This window comes from Caloenas nicobarica, chromosome Z, assembly GCF_036013445.1.
Source record: "Caloenas nicobarica isolate bCalNic1 chromosome Z, bCalNic1.hap1, whole genome shotgun sequence".
NCBI lineage: Eukaryota > Metazoa > Chordata > Aves > Columbiformes > Columbidae > Caloenas > Caloenas nicobarica.
The window spans coordinates 45,163,183-45,181,534 of record NC_088284.1 but is presented as its reverse complement, the minus strand read 5'-3'; positions in this window follow the sequence as shown (position 1 = coordinate 45,181,534).

Genomic DNA, 18,352 nt, shown 5'->3' with positions numbered 1-18,352 from the left:
CTTGGAGATGATGTCCAGAATGAGCTGTTCCATCACCTTTCTAGGGATGGATGTGAGGCTGACTGGCCTGTAGTGTCCTGGATCATCCTTCTTGCCCTTTTTGAAAACGGGAGTGACGTTGGCTTTCTTCCAGTCCTCAGGCACCTCTCCTGTTCTCCAAGACTTTTCAAAGATGATGGAGAGCAGCTTAGCAATAACATCTCTCAACTCTTCTGGCACTCATGGGTGCATCCCATCCAGGCCCATGGATTTGTGGAAACTCCCGTTTGCCTAAACAATCTCTAACCTGATCCTCCTCAACCAAGGGAAAGTCTTCCTTTTGGCAGACTTCCTCTCCTATCTCTAGGATCTGGGATTCCTGAGGGCTGGTCTTAGCAGTAAAGATGGACACAAAGAAGGCATTCAGTAGCTCTGCCTTCTCTGTATCCTCTGTCACCAGGGCACCTTCTTAATTCAGCAGTGGACCTACATTTTCTCTAACCTTCCTTTTGCTTCTGATGTACTTGAAGGAGCCCTTCTTGTTGTCATTGACATCCCTGGCCAGATTTGCTTCTAAGTGGAGCTTGGCTTTCCTCACTACATCCCTGCATACTCTAACAGCCTCCTTATATTCCTCCCAGATGGTCTGTCCCTTTTTCCACATTACATAAACATCCTTCTTCCACCTGAGTTTTTTTGACGGGAGCTCCTTACTCATCCGTGCTGGCCTCCTACTCCTTTTACTTGATTTCTTCCTCATAGGGATGCATCGGTCTTGAGCTTTGAGGAAGTGATGTTTGAATATTAGCCAGCTCTCTCGGACCTCCCTACCTTCTAGAGCCCTATCCCTTTGGATTCTTCCAAGTAGGACCTTGAAGAGGCCAAAGTTCGCCCTGTTGAAGTGCATGGTTTTAGTCCTACTTATTGACCAGCTTCCTCCGCGCAGGATCCTGAACTCCACCATCTCATGGTTGCTACAGCTGAGGCTGCCTTGAACCGTGACATCTCCAACCAGTTCTTGGTTTGTTAGGACAAGGTCCAGCTGCACACCTCTCCTTGTTGGTTCCTCCTTCCCTATGATCTGTGTCAAAAAGTTGTCATCAATGATCTGTAGGAGCCTCCTGGACTGTGCATGCTTAGCTGTTTTGCCCACCCAGCAGATGTCACAGAACACAGAATTATTTAAGATAACCAAGACTAGGGGAGACAAGTAATGTTTTTAAAAAGCCAGGTAATCATATAGTATAATATTACTTTACCTTTCCATCTTTCCCCTTCCTGCTGCATACTGCACACTCCTGCAGTTTCCCCTTGTGCCAGCATGTGGAACGTCTTGCAGATAGTTACCCTGAGTTACTGGAACAACCTTCATTAAAATAGAATAAGAAACCAGAATGGTTTAGTACAAGAAAAGATAGAACTAAAATAGAATGAGAAATCAGAATGCTTTTAGTTTAAGAAAAGATATTTACAACGTGTTAGCCAAACTTCTAGAGCGCGTGAAAGATTAAGTAGACCAATCGTAAGGTAACATTGATTGCGTGAGCAGCTGGCATAAGCCAATTGAAACAGAAAGTTAAATGCATGTACAACAGCTACTAACTATAAATGTAAGTGCCTTGTGGAAATAAAGGTTCTCTTGGTTCACCCGCACTGAGAGTCCGTGCTATTAATCGCTCACCAGCACAGGCAGCCGCACACTCCTTATGAACTGACTTGGCTCATTATAAAAAAAGAAAACTACTCCAGCAGAAAAAAACAAAATATAAATGGAGTGCACAGGCTCTGACCATTAAAAACGATCTGTATGTTACCTCTGGCTGCAAGCAGAAATGGGATGATTCTCAGAAGAAATCTTCTGTGTGGACATCTTATGTTGGTGAAAGGCAAGAGCAGACTGATGTGGAGAATTTTCTTCAGGAGTCATGTTTGCAGATATAAATTATTCCACAAACTACCTGGCTGAGGTCTTCCAACTTGTAACACATAGGTTAAGCTGTGGATGAATACAAGAGGTGCCAATGGGCCTCCTCCCCTATCTTTTGCTTTGAAAGAGCCAGGATTCCCCTGTTGGTTTTATATTTTCAAACTGCTTCAAAAGTGCAGTTTATTAGGTGCTTGTGGTTTGTAGTATTAGCAATAGGCAGAATAGGACCACAGCTGCCAACCCCAGCAAGGTGGTAGCGCTATTTAACCATGGTAAGCAGGAACCATCACAGGTACACAGCTCTGACCACACAACTCCCCAGTCTCATGCACAACTGGGTGAAGTCACACTTTTATTTTAAACAAAGCTTTTGTAAGATACATCTCCTGCAAGTTTGCACAGAGCACTTGACACTGATTTTTGAATACAAATTATTGAACGTGAAATGGATGTTTATGTTCAAAGTAAGGCTGACCCAGACCTGCTTCTTAATCAGAGGAAGGCAAGAAACAAATATCATTGATGGTCATTTTATTTGTGGGATGGGAATTTTAGAAGCACTGAAATAGTAACAGACAATGTTAAGTCATTTGCCAGAGGCAACACTGATAAAACCAGGGAGTGGCACAGGATGAAAGCTCCATCCTTTCCTAGGCACTGAAAGATTAGCCCAGTCAACAGGGAAGCAGAACAACTTCCTTTGTATTGTCACCTTTTATTGTGTCTCACTTCCTGAGTCATCCTGTTTAGAACAAAATAATTGACAGACAAAGGAGGCAAACTCATTCGGGTATATTTCACTGAATACAGATTTTTTGTGTGTGTGTTTTCCTGTAATTTTAAGAGTTGACAACGTTACTAAAGCTGAACAAAAGCAAATGGACTTAACGATTGACTAGAAATTATTTGAGTTAAAAAAACAAATAAAATCAAAACAAAATAAACAACACACACACAAAACAAACAACCCACCCCATGGTTATAGCCTGGCATTTTGGTTTCTTTTCTCTTTCTTAGATTTACCGTTCTGTGCTCCTCATACCTATATAGTACAATGAGGAAAACTCTAGTGTCCAGGACCTGAAGCTGAAAAGATTAACAGAAGTAGTCTGATTTCCAAATGTGCTGAGTATGCACATTTCCCAAGGAGGCTAGTAACAGCTACATATGATCATCAGCTCTCGAAACCTGTCCTACATTCAGAGTTTTTAAAAAGGACTTTATATTTACACCGTATTTATGTCCTTATGCTTAAACACACAAAACAGATATGTTTATGCAACCTTCAGTGTATTTGAATACAGTATTTGGGTCAGTAGCATCTAAACTTAATAAAGCATCCAGCTGAAATCCTTCTTCCATTCCTGCTCCAATAAAACATTGTCCAAAGTGCTGAGCTAGGAACATAAGCAATTTGTGTGAAAATGTTTGCTGTTTGAAATGTCTTACGCTAAAAATTATAAGAATAACAAAAAACAAAACAAGACCCAAGCCTAAGCCCCTTTAAAGGGTTTAAAAATTTGGGCAGTCATCTCATGTAGTAACTTTTATATACAAGAAAGAGAGAGAAAGCGTGGCAGCTGGGTTTGCTCACCCTTTGTTTCTGGCATTGTGTAAATGCAATGTTAATGGTATCAGCCACATCCTGTATTAAATAAGAGTCTCATGTACAGGAGATTGGACTAATCTTTTTTTCCAGCATTTGCAAAGCTCAACGACAGGTGAGTGTCCCTGCAATTGTAGACGGTGTTTCCAATTGAAAGACAGGTCGTTGAAGGTATGAAAGTGAATTACTGAGCTGAAAAGTATTTGTTCCTTGCTTTAATTGTTTTGGCCTTTTGTAGAAGCTTCATTGTAAATACATGGATTCAACACCAGACATGACTAAGGCAGCACCCACGTCAAAGTGTAGTGACAATTTAGTCTTCCCAGTTTAGCTGAGGAGATGACAGCCATCTTCTGTCGGGACAGGGTGGGAGAAGAGGGAATGTTCAAAGCAAAAGATTGGAGGCACAGATTGGTACCTTCCGACACCCCTTATGGCAATACTATTTCAATACTCTTTATGTGTTACTCAAAACATAGGTCACAAAGGTAGGCCATTGTGTTGGTGAGTTGTTTGAAAACAAGAACAAGCCAAAGCCCATCTTTGGAAGATTACCAGCAGAATGGGTGGTGCCTTTATTTGTAAAGGTGTGTCTAGCACCAGGTCCAGATTTACATGGGGTTATAGTAGTGGTAGGTCTTTTCAATTTGGGTGTTGGCCAGTGCAGCGTGTTCTTACCTCACCCATGATGGTCATGCTGCATCATCCCTAAGTACTGATGGCAATTTTTTTAAATTTCATGAGATGGAAGTCCATCATGGCTAATAAACACAAAGGTGAGGATACAGTTTCTCTCTAAACCTCAAACTACTGAAAGATGACAGTGTATCAGTGAAAATATTTCTATACGACTGTCTTATTCTTGTATTTTTTTTTCCTGAACACTTGTCTTTGGATACTGTTTGAGACAAGATACTGGATCAATGGTCATTTGGTCTGCTATATCTCATATTTGTAGCTGTACCTAGAAGTTAATATATGACAGAGTTGGATTGTTGTTGACATCTCACGTCTCTTGTAGCGGTGCAGTTTTCATTGTGGTTTCTTTATACAACACCTTCAAACGCACCGTGCTCTTTTGGCACCTTTCTTGTTCTTCTACCCTTTCCAGAAAAGTTCCACAGAGGGGAGATCTAGTCCACTTTCTCTTTGTACCTCTGTAACTGTTCTAGACAAAAGAAAATAATGCTCTGTTTATCAGGTTATTTTAATATCTAGCATTTTTTACTGATTGTCCTTTGAAAAAGACAGAAGCTCAGGCTTCTCTTTTAGCATCTCTCTCTGTGATGTTGTGCTTGTACTGTATTGGGGATGTTTGTGGCCAAGTAACACTCTGAACTGGAGTTTTCACCTAGTACTGGCAAAAATAATTACAGTTACCAAGTAGAAAATGGAAAACAGTTCTGAATCTGAGTTGAATTCAAGGAAATGTTTTGGCTAGAAAAACAATGGGGAATGCTGTAACTTGTACTTTGCATTTCAGCACTGATTTGATAACTTGCCAACACATCTTTTGATTTAGGGTTGAACCAGAGTGATTATTTCCACAGCCTTTGGTGTGATTGTCAAATAAAAAGTTCACTATTTGTTTTTCCCAACTTAGGAGAGACAGGTTCAGTTCCCACCTCTGCCAGTAGTTTTCAGTGTGACTGTGAACACTTCCACATTTAAGCCTCTTTTTCTAAAATGAAGATAATGCTTACAGTCTCTGTTATAAAACACTTTGAGATACATGGAGGAAGAACACTATAGGAGATCTAGGTTATATGTTGTCATCAAAGGGAGAATAGGATTTATGTGACTGGCAGTTTCAGTTTTCCCTCTTACTTTTTCTGAAGGTATTTCCAACTCTTCTGATGGAGAACCCATTAGAGCCTATGAACCAAATATAATTGAAAATCTCAGAAACCAAAACCACTGGTAAAGTGCACATCAATAGCTACAAGGTATGGTATTGTTAAACACTACTTCGTTAACAATCCATTAAAAAAGAGTAAATTACAGAGAGATTGTAATTATATTTTTTCTTGGTATTTTGATACAAATTCATTTGATCCGTAGAGAATAACGTGTTCTTCTTTTCCCAGGGAACCACACTTTCCTACTGAAATTAACCGCAGACTTGAAAGAATCGTTGATTTCTAGAGTAAGGGAGGTTGAAAGGAAGCTCCGGAGGTCTCTGGTCTCATTGCTTATTCAAAACAGGTCAATTACATCAGGTTGCTCAGGGTCTTACCCAGCTGGGTTTTAAAGAATGGAGATCCTGTACAGGTGCCTCTGCACACCTGTTCCAGGGACTGACCGCCTTCATAGTGAAAAGTTTTACCTAATACCATGTTAGAGTTTCTGAAGTTGCAGCTTGTGCCTGTTACATTTCATTCTGTTGCCTTGCACCCCAGAGCAGGATCTGGCTCTCTAGACTGTCCCTTTACTTCAAATGTACTTCATATCTCTTGTTGTAGACCAACACATGAGCCAGAGTCCTAGAAGGCAGCCATACACAATCCATCCTGCCACTTTGCACATAAGTTATCAGAGAGCTGATAACATTTGTACAGCCCAGGCCGTTAGTTCAAAACAGACCTGACATACTCTTTCACGTTCATGTAAATATGCTTTTTTTTAACACTCTTTATAACCATTAAACTCCACTCCAAGGCCAGCTTATTCTTAATGCTACGGCCGTAGTCTGTAAATCCCCACAGAAGAAGACCCAGTTCCTCCTGTAGGTGCCAAAGTAGATTGGTCAGAAGTATTACTGCAGTGTATGCTGTAAGTAGTACAGTCCTGGGCAGGTTTCAAAATCAGCAATCATGCCAGTGATGGTTTTAAAACATTAATTTAAAACTTTTTTTTTTTTTAAACTTAAAAGACCCTGACATCCCTGAGTTTTAGATCACTGAAGACTGGGAGGTTGTGCCAGGGAAATGCCACTATACGTTTGCCCCCTTATTACGTTCATCCTTAGGTGCCTGCTACTGCCCTCTGGACACTGAGGGAATTGGAGCTCGGATCTGACTGGTGCAGCGATTCTTATGCTCCTCTGTAAACAAACAGACTTGGAGACCTTCAGATTTCTGATCTGAAAATTATGGCACAGTGGCAAATCACCAGTTACATTTTACTTACTTGTCACCAGAATAAACCATCTTCTGACGAGACCAGTACATGATGTCATTCCACAATAAGCTAAAGATAACAGGATTAGGAGAATATATGTGTAAAAACCTTGACTGTAGCAGCTGTGGTCTGCATCATCTCAGTATTTACCACCTTTATAAGCCTGGAAATTCCATACCAAGAGAAAAGTTACTAATTAGAAATGCCCTTTGAGTCTTATTGTTTTCACTTTGCTGCAGCAAACAAGCCCCAGCGTGAAACTGGAGACCAAATACCCATTCTCTTTACCTGCATAGGATTGTGGTGAGACCTGATATTGTCTTATCAAGGATACAGTTCAAGTGCTCTGAGACTTCACTTCCTCTTCAAGTAGATGATACTGCACAATACATAGCTTGGTCTTCCACTGACTTTATTACGAAAACATTTGAGGTTACTGCTCAAGTTCAGTACTAAGATAAGCTTGATGAAGTGCCAAGTCAGCTGGTAAAGGGAAGAGTTCTTGGCTCTATGTCCTGGCTACTTGCATCCAGTTCCTGCCCTTTAGCTCAGGTGATGTACAGTTATGTCCACAGTTGCTGGGGACTCTAGTCCAGGGGGTTCATATGCACACTACATAAGCACTTGGTGTAGTGATGCCCTGTGGGCATAAGGCAGATACTGTTTTGTATGGTGGTCAACATTTTTCCGGCCTGGCAGCATAATGTTTTTATAGCATGAAACTGAAATGGTATGTTGCATGCCTTAGGCTGTAGCAGGAGGGCATGTAGAGGTGTTTTGAGGGTGCAAAACTTTCTGGGGTATGACTAAAAGATTATATATGGCAGACCTGATGCTGTCTTATCCAGGCTGCTGTTTGACCAGAGTGAGCTACATCCAAAATTATACTTAGGTCTTATATAAAAGGGAATTAGTTTGCTATCACTTACAAACAAAGAAACAAACAAAAACAACAACAAAAACCCCACACACAAAATAAAAACACCCACCAAAACAAAACAGAAATAAACCCCCAGACTACATAAACTAGCATTTACTTAATGGAGACATCAGGGAACCAGGACAAGGAATGGACTAGGGAGCTGATTAATTCAGTGTAGATACGTACCATCAGAGAGTTACTCCAGATATTTTTATGGAAAGAGGAAACAAGGGAACAGTTATTGGATGGACAGACTTTCCCAAGGGATAGAAAAGTATTGCAATCACTCACATTCATGTAAGGTTGAAAGCAATGGTAACCCAGCCTCCTGGCAACATGAGACACATACCGGTCTCCATGTGGCAGAGAACCAGAAGCAACACACCACACACCATGGAGGATCAAGGAGGCAGAGTTTTCCAGGGTTATTCACAGGCAGGAGATAATACTGATCACCAGTGTCCAATTATGCCATTACAAGTGGAGTTAGGACAGGTTACACTATGAATCCGAAGGCAACTCAAGGCACACTGAGACACTTCTTGGCTCATTTAATCCTTCCTGTAGGGGCCTGGATACCCAGCAGTCCCCACCCATGCAAAATATTCCTATCTGTGGTGCAAGAACTGCACATAGTATGCACAGTCTGTTGAAGGACTTAGGTTGGTCACTTCTTGCTTAAAGCCTTTGTGGGTAGAGGGGACCCAGGTTTTCTCCTTGTTAGCAAGTAATCAAAGCAAAATTAACTCAACTTTTAGAATGGCATGTATAAAAGTGAATAAACTTACATGTTTTATCAAAATGACCCTCTCAACACAGACTCAGCCCTGTGAAGAGTTCAAGACAGGCTAAACTCTGGATTTTGTTGTAGGAGAGGACGAAGACCTAAATACAGTATGTCTTGGGAGGAAGTTTATATTTTATTTTTTAATTTAGTAACCACCATTATCTCATGGATCAATTGCAGAATCATTTATCTTCAACATGTAGACACAAACTGAATATTGACCTAATTCTACTGATCTCAGTAAAATGAACAAATCAGGTGATTAAAGATAATAGCATGTTTCTGTCATTACATGATTGTCTCTTAATAGAGCTGGTTAAATAATCTGCTGGAAAACTCTGTGGTGAAAAAAGAAAAAATCAAACCCCAAAATTCCTGTTAGAATATATCACCTTCTGTACTGTATTCAGTTATTAAAAATCTCCAGCTATTTGTGGATAAATTCTGTATTCTCTCCAGCTAATATTACTTTTAAAAAGCTGTGAGTTTACTATTTGCTATTGGTGTATTCATTATCAATTTTTAATATAGAGATATTAAAGCAGTTTGAATATCCAGTACTTATAAACTGAAAAAGTGGAGTAGTTGATAAGCAGAATTGAATGGAAAGAATGAGGCAGTGTGTTGCGGTTGAGACGGACAAACGACATAGACCAAGTTCTTCCAGGATGCAAGTAGTAGATGCCATTTATTGCCACAAGTGTATTTTTATACAGTTTTACCAATTCATGTGTCTCTTCACTATTGGTTACAAGTTACAGCAGTAACATCTCATTGGCTAATTTTTCTATCATCAATGTTACTCTTCTAGTCCCTTCTCTCTCACGGGTACATCCCTTCTCTCTCATGGGTACACCTTAATATCTCCAGATGCTCCTTTACTCCCATCTTTCTCACGGGTAGGCCTTAATATCTTCAAGGCTAATTTCTGTTCCCATGCTCTCTGTCAGGGAATCCACGGACCCACTGTAGTCCCCCACAATTTCCCCTTTTTGTTTTTGTGCTAAAAAAATTGCCTTCATTGTCCACTGCAGGGCCCTTTGCAGCAGAGAAATCATGCATGGCAACATTAGTAACACAATCAAAACAATCATCAAAACAATCAGTCCCATTTTCACTACGGATAACAACCACCCTGAGAGCCCCCAACCACTAAACAATTTATTTAACCAATCCCATCCATCACCAACTTGCAACTTTTGTACTCCCTCTTTAAGTAATTGTATACTTTTATGAATTGATTCAGAATGATCTGACAAGTTCATACAGCACATACCATCAAAATCTTCATACCCATGTCCTTGAGCTAACAACAAAAAGTCTATTGCAGCTCTATTCTGCAGTGTAGCATGTCTTACAGAATCTACATCTAACAAAAGCCCACTTAAAGCCTTAGAAGTTCTGTTAGTTTGCTTAGCTAGCCAACATTCTAATTTTTCTAAAGTATTTAAAGCTTTAGCTGTGCCAACACCAGGTACAAGAGATCCTAAAACTCTTAACCCTGATCCCCAAAAATCTACACTATCATCATATTTTGACTCATATATACACAAAAAGCGTTTTTCCCGTCTTACTCTTCTGTGATCTACTGTTATAGATACATTGAGCATTAAGAGAGTTAATCGTCCCAAACTACACAGTCCTCCAACAGCATTAGAAGGAATTCCTGGTGAGGCTCTCTCTCTGCAGATCGAGAATACACCATACGGGAGTTTTTGGGGTCGCTGTCCCACATTATCAACAGCCTCCCTTGGATTCTTCTGCGAAGTGTTACACCATTGAGTTTCACTTCTATAGTCACCAAGGGTAGCATTAACATTTTGCAGTTTTATCCATTCATGCTCTTGTATATGGTTCTGACACTGTTCACAAACCAGCTGGATACAAGCATCCCTGGGCATAGATCCCAGCAATTCCAGTTCCTGTGTTTCAATATCTGCTTCCAGGAGGCAATTAATCCAAAGTGCCACGTTGGTATTATTACAGTTCGTTGCAATGCCTCTGTACCGACCACTATTTTGAAACAGTCGTGTGATGCTGCTGTAGTCATCAAGGGGGATGCCAACCAAGCATGTGTGGAACAGGCTTTCCCGAGATGCCATAGCTAGGCATATGGAGTCCTGGCCAGTTGTGTTGGATAAAGTAATCCACATGTTAGCCTTTGTCTGTGCAGGCATCCAAAACACAGCAGCTGCAGCAATCATCATCAGGCAGATAACACAGGTTTCACATTTTGCACCGGCAACCATTGCAGCCCTTGATCTGTAAAGACACAAGCATAGCCTCTCCCCCAGGTTATCAATTGATGTGGCCCTTCCCATTGACCATTAACTAGTGATTTGACCATAACTAATGTAGGTTCTTTCTGATTTAGCATGTTTTTGGGGCATACTTGTAAAGTGTTTCATCACAGGATGAATTTGGGCTGCATCACATAGATATAAGTGATTCATGACATACAATGCTTTTGACAATCAGTTTTGTGGTGTTTCCCCTACTTTTCCCCCTTTTTGTTTAAAAAAAAAAATTTCACAATCAGATGCGTGCATTGGACCTTGACTACATACTCAGAATCACAAATCAAATTTAGAGGTTCCTCCTTAAAAAGCTTTAAGTAATGTAAAGGTATGCCAAGTTCTACTAATTGGGTTGAACCTTCAATAATTTTTACACAATGATGCCAATCGTTATCGTCACACCAGACCACTACAGCTTTATGAGACTTCCCTGAACCATCAACAAAAACTCTGCAAGCATATGAGGTCAGACCAAATACAAGTATAGTCTGTGACCTGATGTGAAAGACTTCCAGGTTCTGCAGCAATTTACATTTAGGCATGCCAAAAGCTATACTGTTAAGAAAATCAGCTAGTGCAATTTACAAGGACATAGATTGCAAATAAAAAAAATCAAAATTAGATTTCACAAATGGTACATATATGACAAAAGGATCATGGCCTATTAAGACTTAAATTCATTCCCTGCATTTCTTGATCAGAGTAACAATCGGTATATCAGTCTGTTAGCATTCTCATCATACTGTCCCACAATAGCCACAGGTTGTTTCTATGTTGTAGCTATAAATAGACAAATCTGCAAGTCCAACCAAATGCAGTTAGCCTATAAGGTTGTCATAAATTTATTCATCAAAGTCTCTAACTCCATTTTGGCTGTCATATTTATTGGATATTGTTTTCCCTTACTGGACTGAAGTCCTGTTTCAGTTCTATCAATGTAGTGTTGGCTTTACCAATACTTTGGCTGCCAATACTGATGGATATACAGCATTCAAAATTTCCTTGGAGATTTCTCACTTGTAGCAAGCAGATCTGCACCATCCAAGCAGCTTCTTGTAGGACATGCAACTAAACAGAATTCTCAGAAAACATTCTTTGAGCTTACAATTTACTTAACAAATCTTGACCTAAGAGAGGTATAGGGCTTTCTGGCAAATACGAGAATTCAGTTATTAAAACCTTGTTCCAAATTTGGCATTCCATTGGTTTCCAAAAATGGCCTTTCTTTCTTTCCCATGATCTCAAAAACTAGCACAATGAATTTACTAAGAAGTCTCTTACAGCTAGTTACCACAGAGTAAGTCCATTAAACATTTTTTTTGGTTTAATTTCCCATCTTCATTAGAACTATGAATCCACTGGCGATGCCTTTAAATTTCACCCTCAGACTCCTTCATGCAGTATTACAGTTCTCTAGCAGTAACATTGCTGGGAGGGGGGTGAGGGGAAATAAAGCCTCCCTCTCGCCCCCATCTGAGATGGTAAGATCTCTAGCCCAGCATGAAAATAAGTCAGTCCAAACTCCACATCAGATCAGCTTGGTTCCACTCCACACCCAAATTAGCACCAGTCTGACCCAGAGAAGCACCCAGCACCCCGACCCCCCAAAGCTGACCAGCATGAAAAGACTGACCCCAGCAAGGAGGTAAAATGATGAGCTCTTTCCCCAGATGTGCCAGAACCTAAGAAACAAGACAGAAGCAAAAAGAAACAGCACTGACAACCTGTGATTCAGAGCCAAGAAGCAACGCAGTGCCACGACAAGGATGGATGACAACACTCCAGGAAGAAAAAAAAAAAAAAGATGGGGGGGGGAATAAAGCTCCCCTTTCTCTGCTTAGCAGCGGGCAACCAGATTTTTCCTTTTTTTTTTTTCTCGCTGCAGTTTAGACATAGCCAAGGCCACGCAGGTGGCGTAGTCACTGGTGCTAAGGAGGAGTTGCCAGACTGCTGGGTTACAATGAGCTGAGTTTATCTTGCAGCTTGACACAGGCCTGAAATTTATGTTCAAGCTGTACAGCACAGGCCTGGGATATTTTGCTTTTTTGTTTTCCCATTTCATTCCAAACATAATACATTTTATATGCAATCCAATTAGCTCAGCAATAGCTACATTCCTTAGCTCCATTTACCTTTTACAATTTACAGATGTCAAAACCCAGCATATTAAATGCCAATCCATTATTCCATTTTCCTAGATCCAAATCAGTTCATATTCTAGCAACTTTTAAATACAACCTCATACAATACCAAGTTCACATCATAGCATTTAGGTTGATTTGTTGTTTGTTTGTTGGTTGGTTGGTTGGTTGGTTTGGGTTTTTTTGTTGTTGTTGGTTTTGGTTTTGGGGGGTTTTTTTGTACAATGCCAATCAGAGTTTAACAATTTAAATTATTTTCTGGTCTCAAAACTATTAGATAACAATAAGAGCAAATTAACCTACACTACTATACTTCATCCCATTTTTTCCAAAGTTCTGCAGAACAACATTAACTGCAATGCAGCATTAAAACCCAGAATTCCACATTTAAGCCATATTTGAGTACAATATCGTTTCAAGGTTTCTTCTTCAAGTTTTCAGTATTTCCCCAAAGTTACTCTAATGTGTAAGGATGCATCCTAAGGGGGAGCAAGGTGGTATTCTAGTAGCGGAACCGGTTCCCATTTTGTAATTATGTCCCCAAACAAAATTCTTTTGGTACCAAATATAAATATCTAAACAAAAATACTGAGCTCAGATATGAAAACCAAATACCAAGTTCAAATATGCAGATGGATCACAGTTACACTTATTCAAGACAACATCTCTTTTTTTGCATTGCACCTTTGAGCTGCTTACTGCTCAGCCAGGTAGAGGTACCGCTGGGTCTCCCTGACAAAACAGGTCAGTGCACGCTGGAGCCCAATCGGCAGCTGCCCCCCGCTGCCCTAGCAAGCTGGACTGGGCAAGGCTTTTATTAGTGTCTCATCTGGTGTGCTACAACTGTTATCCCAAAACCAGGATTCTTTACTTGGTGTGCATACAAAAGAGCCAACTTTAGTACACCGAGATGAGACACAGCCTGTTGCAGAGCTGTGCAAGTCTGAATGCTGGAATAAAGCTAGCATGGTAGAAAGAAAAGTAACGGCTATTACACACAAAATTGTATCATTGCATTCACACAGTAAAAAAATAAATTACTCATGATCTTCTGTATTATCACAAAACGCACATTTTGAGTCCATGGATTCTCATGATTTAACAGTTTGCGAACTCATCGTACCACACAACAGACAAAGACCTACTAAAACTGCAACATGATTAAACAGATACCCACAAAGAAAACAGGCTAACAAGGAAAACATCTATGATTGCTGTGTTATACTTAAAAATACTTAAAGGTTCTATTCTCCAGCCAGTTTTCCCAATCATTTAACTTATACAGCAGCCACCACTGATTCCAATATTTCACAAGATCCTCTTTCCTTATATTTCCAAGTACTTTCCTATGTTCTAAAACACCTCCCAATACTGATTTCTTAGGAACATGACTGAAAACGGTCATTTCCAACCCCATCTCATAAGTAAAAAAACATGAGAAAGGGGCGGGGGGGTGAAGCACAGGGCTGCTTGCAGCACGAGTGGGTAAAGTGGGGAGAGGGTTTTACGGCACACTTACATGATCAATACCACAAAAAAACAACTGTAACAACAACCAGTAAAACAATTAACTCACATTCCTGACAAGCTGCTTGATTTTCAGAGAGGTAATACACAGAAGCACGTAATATGTACTGTAAAACTCACAGATAACACGTTGATAGCAAACATTAGCGTTCTCTATTGCTAATTGCAACATTAGTGCTTCCTTAGCTTCTAAGTTTTCAACCTGCTTATTGATGGCCTCTTGAAGATAGTCAATAAATTGCATGTAATTCTCATTGAGACCCTGATTAATAGTCGTAAATGATTTGGCTGCTTTGTCAGTTTCAGGCACCTTTATCATAGCTTGATATGCAAGGTCTGTTGACTGCCTCAGGATTTCAGAAACTAATTGTGCCTGTAATTGTGGTGTGCCAATTGGTGTCTCTTCCAAGAGCTGGGGCATACCCGCCCCTTTCAATGAATCTCCATCGTTCCGTCCTAAATGATCTATAGCTGTTACATTGCATAGGTCTAATTTTGCTTGAGTCTTTCATGGTTTTTATCTGATCTTGGGGCAACACATATGCATACTCCTTTTCCTTTTAAATTTTCAAGAGAATGCTGCGGACCGTCATCCTCACCCGAGTCATCAGATAATGTGAACTTGCATGGTGCCGGAGAATCGTTAGTAACATGGGGGTTTGCAACAGTGCACGTTTTCATTTTTTTGGTGAGTTTTTTTGTTTGTTTTGGTTTTGTTTTTTTTCTCAAATCTAGCCCAGGAAAGCCACCCCCCTCCACTGTCTCTGCCTGTTCCTGTTGCTCTTTTAATCCTCTCAAAGTCTCTAGCAACAAGTGCCATGTCATTAATAGTTCAGTTGTTTCTTTGGATCTTTGGGTAGTGCTTTGCCCCATAGTAACATCCTTCGTAAAGTCAATTCCAGAAGGCTAACACCCTGCTTCTTCAGAAGCAATTTCCATGTAGATAATATAATACCCTCTTCTTTAGATAAGTTCCCCCCCCGTGCTCCCGGTAGCTCACCTACTCTTGGCATGGTGTCTTTTCAAGGATCTGGATCTTTGGCGGCTCCGCCCTGCTGCTCTGTCAGCTGTACTTCGTCTCCCCAGCTTGTCACTGGCTTCACAGCTTTGCTGCTGTCTCTTCTTCATGCGGGATCCTTCTTCATGCAGGATCACGTCGGGGTCACCATATGTCACGGTTGAGACAGACAAACGACATAGACCAAGTTCTTCCAGGATGCAAGTAGTAGATGCCATTTATTGCCACAAGTGTATTTTTATAGTTTTACCAATTCATGTGTCTCTCCACTATTGGTTACAAGTTACAGCAGTAACATCTCATTGGCTAATTTTGCTGTCATCAATGTTACTCTTCTACTCCCTTCTCTCTCACGGGTATACCTTAATATCTCCAGATGCTCCTTTACTCCCATCTTTCTCACGGGTAGGCCTTAATATCTTCAAGGCTAATTTCTGTTCCCATGCCCTCCATCAGGGAATCCACAGACCCACCATAGTCCCCCACAGCAGTGTTTGTATTGATCTATGTCAAACAGAAGACAGGTGTTAGACTTTCACATACATCAGACTATATGTTTTCTTTTCAGAGACAGACCAAAATCTCTTTAGATAGTGAGTTAAATAATGAAAGTAGTTACGGGAATATTGATGACTAACAGCCAAAAAGCAAAGCTTAAAAGGAAAAATTGTTCCTAACTAAGCTTTGCCTCTATTTGTAACATGTTTTCTTCATATGCATCAATTTCGTAAATCAAAAGAGCCACCTCCAGTTCAGAACTCCATGTAATACTTCATGCATAATGACTCATGTAGGATTATTAACATTACACCATGTACATGGAAGATGCTGAGTTTTGTGATGGCTGTGGTTTTTTTGTTTGTTCTTGTTCCTAAAGAAGCTGTAAAAATCGCATCAATCTAGATTTAAAGTTTGGGGTTGAGTATTCACCAATCCCTCTTCAGCTGTGAGCATGGAATCCTGCACTAAAACTGCTGTAGACCTTTCCTGGTATATATAGTGTCTGGCTTTCTAGCCATTTTCTTTAGAATTATTCAATCATCTAGTACTTACCACTTTTTATCAATCTGAAGTTTTCTATGTCTGGGCAACAAACATGGAATCTCTTGCAAGTCCCTGATTTTGAGAGGCTGGAGCAGATGTCACAACTCTCTGCAGAATTCTGCATGGTTTTAGAGGCCTGCGTGTTATGCATGTCTCACACATGGTACTTCTGCACATGACCAAGGTCCAAGGGCTTGGGACTCACTACAAGTGTCCTGTTTGCTTTAGGAATAGGGCTGGAATAACTCTTACAGGAAGGTCTTCAAACTCTTCCTTTCACGGCAACTGTACTTTATTTGAAATACAATCATCGTTGGCAGATTATTTTGCCATGCTAAAAACTTGCTTTTACTTTCCACTCATGACTGGAAATGCTTCTCCCAATACATCCTGAAGGGTTAGAGTGGTCTCATGAGTGAGCCTCCCCTCACAGCTGAGGCAGGTCTTGTAGCCTCATCACATAGTAGTGCCATTGCAAGTGACACCTCACAGGTTTTGTACAGGGTTCGCAAGGCCTCAGGACTGAAGCTCACCAGGCTTGCTTTGCTGGAAATTTTCTTGACCTGACTGGAGTTTTGTTTTTATTTTATTTAGCTGTAACAGCAATTTTTCTAATGGCCATGTTTATATTTTTAGTTTTGCTTATCATTGTATGGTACAGCCATGGTTTCATTATTGGTGGCACTAACAAATAGTTTTTCTGTGCAAACCAAGATGTAACTTTAACATTGTAGAGGAGTAACCGGTCTGGTATGATAGTGGAGGCCTTGAGAAGGGGGTACACAGGATGCAGCGTGGAGGCGTATGGGCACAGAATGATAAGAGCTGAGACACAGGCTGGTTCTGAAGGTCCCAGTCCACCAATGACCCGTTAATGAAACGCAGACCTGGAGGTGGGCAAAGTTCTTTGTAGAAGTAGCAAAAGCAAAAAATGTGCAAGTATTCCACATACATAAAAAGTAATGTATAGTAAACTCTGATGTAATATGGAGTTGCAGATGAGTGAAGAAAGAGCAAAGTGTGAAAGCATAATAGAAAACATGTATGTGGAAAAAAAAAACAAAAAAAAGGAAGGAAAGTAGAAAGGAAAAATCAACACTGTATGCCTCCTGGCAAAGGAATTTGGATGCTGATGATTTACTCTACTCCTTCCCCCCAAGCTTAGTGGAAACTATCAAGATTAGGACCCAGAGGAGCAGCAAAGAGTGAGTGTAACACCAGGAAAAAGGGCAGAAACGAAGAACTGTGTCTTTAACATTTTAAACTACACTGTTATGGAGACTGCTGTCTTTATAGCAATACTCTTTTTTTTTCATATGTAATAATTAGATCTGGACTGATAATAATTCTTTGATTAGACTAATAAGATTTCATTTATACTATTAATAAATCCTTATCTTTATATATAAGGTGTACTGACTTTTCACATAAGATTTTGAGCATAGCGTTGCTTAAGTATGGCTGCTTAACAGAACTTAGAACATCCTGCCTGGAGTTACCTATCAGTGACTTCAGCTGTATGGTAAGGAAAAGCCTTAGGAGTAGAGACTCCCTGTGCACAGAACTCTAAAATAAACACCTTAGATACAGGGAGAAGATCTTTAATCTGTTGATGGCTGACAAATGCAACTTTGAATTGTTTGGCGTGACAACAGAGGAGATAATTTTACACTGTTTTAAAATTATAGCAATGTAACCTCTCATAAAATTCTGCCTGATTTCCACTATGGCTTTTTTCCTATAAAGTATTATGCAGAAGGACTTCCTGTGACTCAAGGTACAAATCAGAGTGTAAATACGTATCTGTATGCTTCTCTTTGGCACTGGCTTTGCCTGCCTGAGTTGCCTCAGTTCTCCATTTAGTTGCCAGTAAATTCTGTTTTCCAGGTACTACGTGTTTGTGCATGAGTTTTTGAAGCATCAACACCGGGATTTAGTGCTTTAATTTCCATTAAAATTAATAGTTATCGTGTGGCTAAAACAC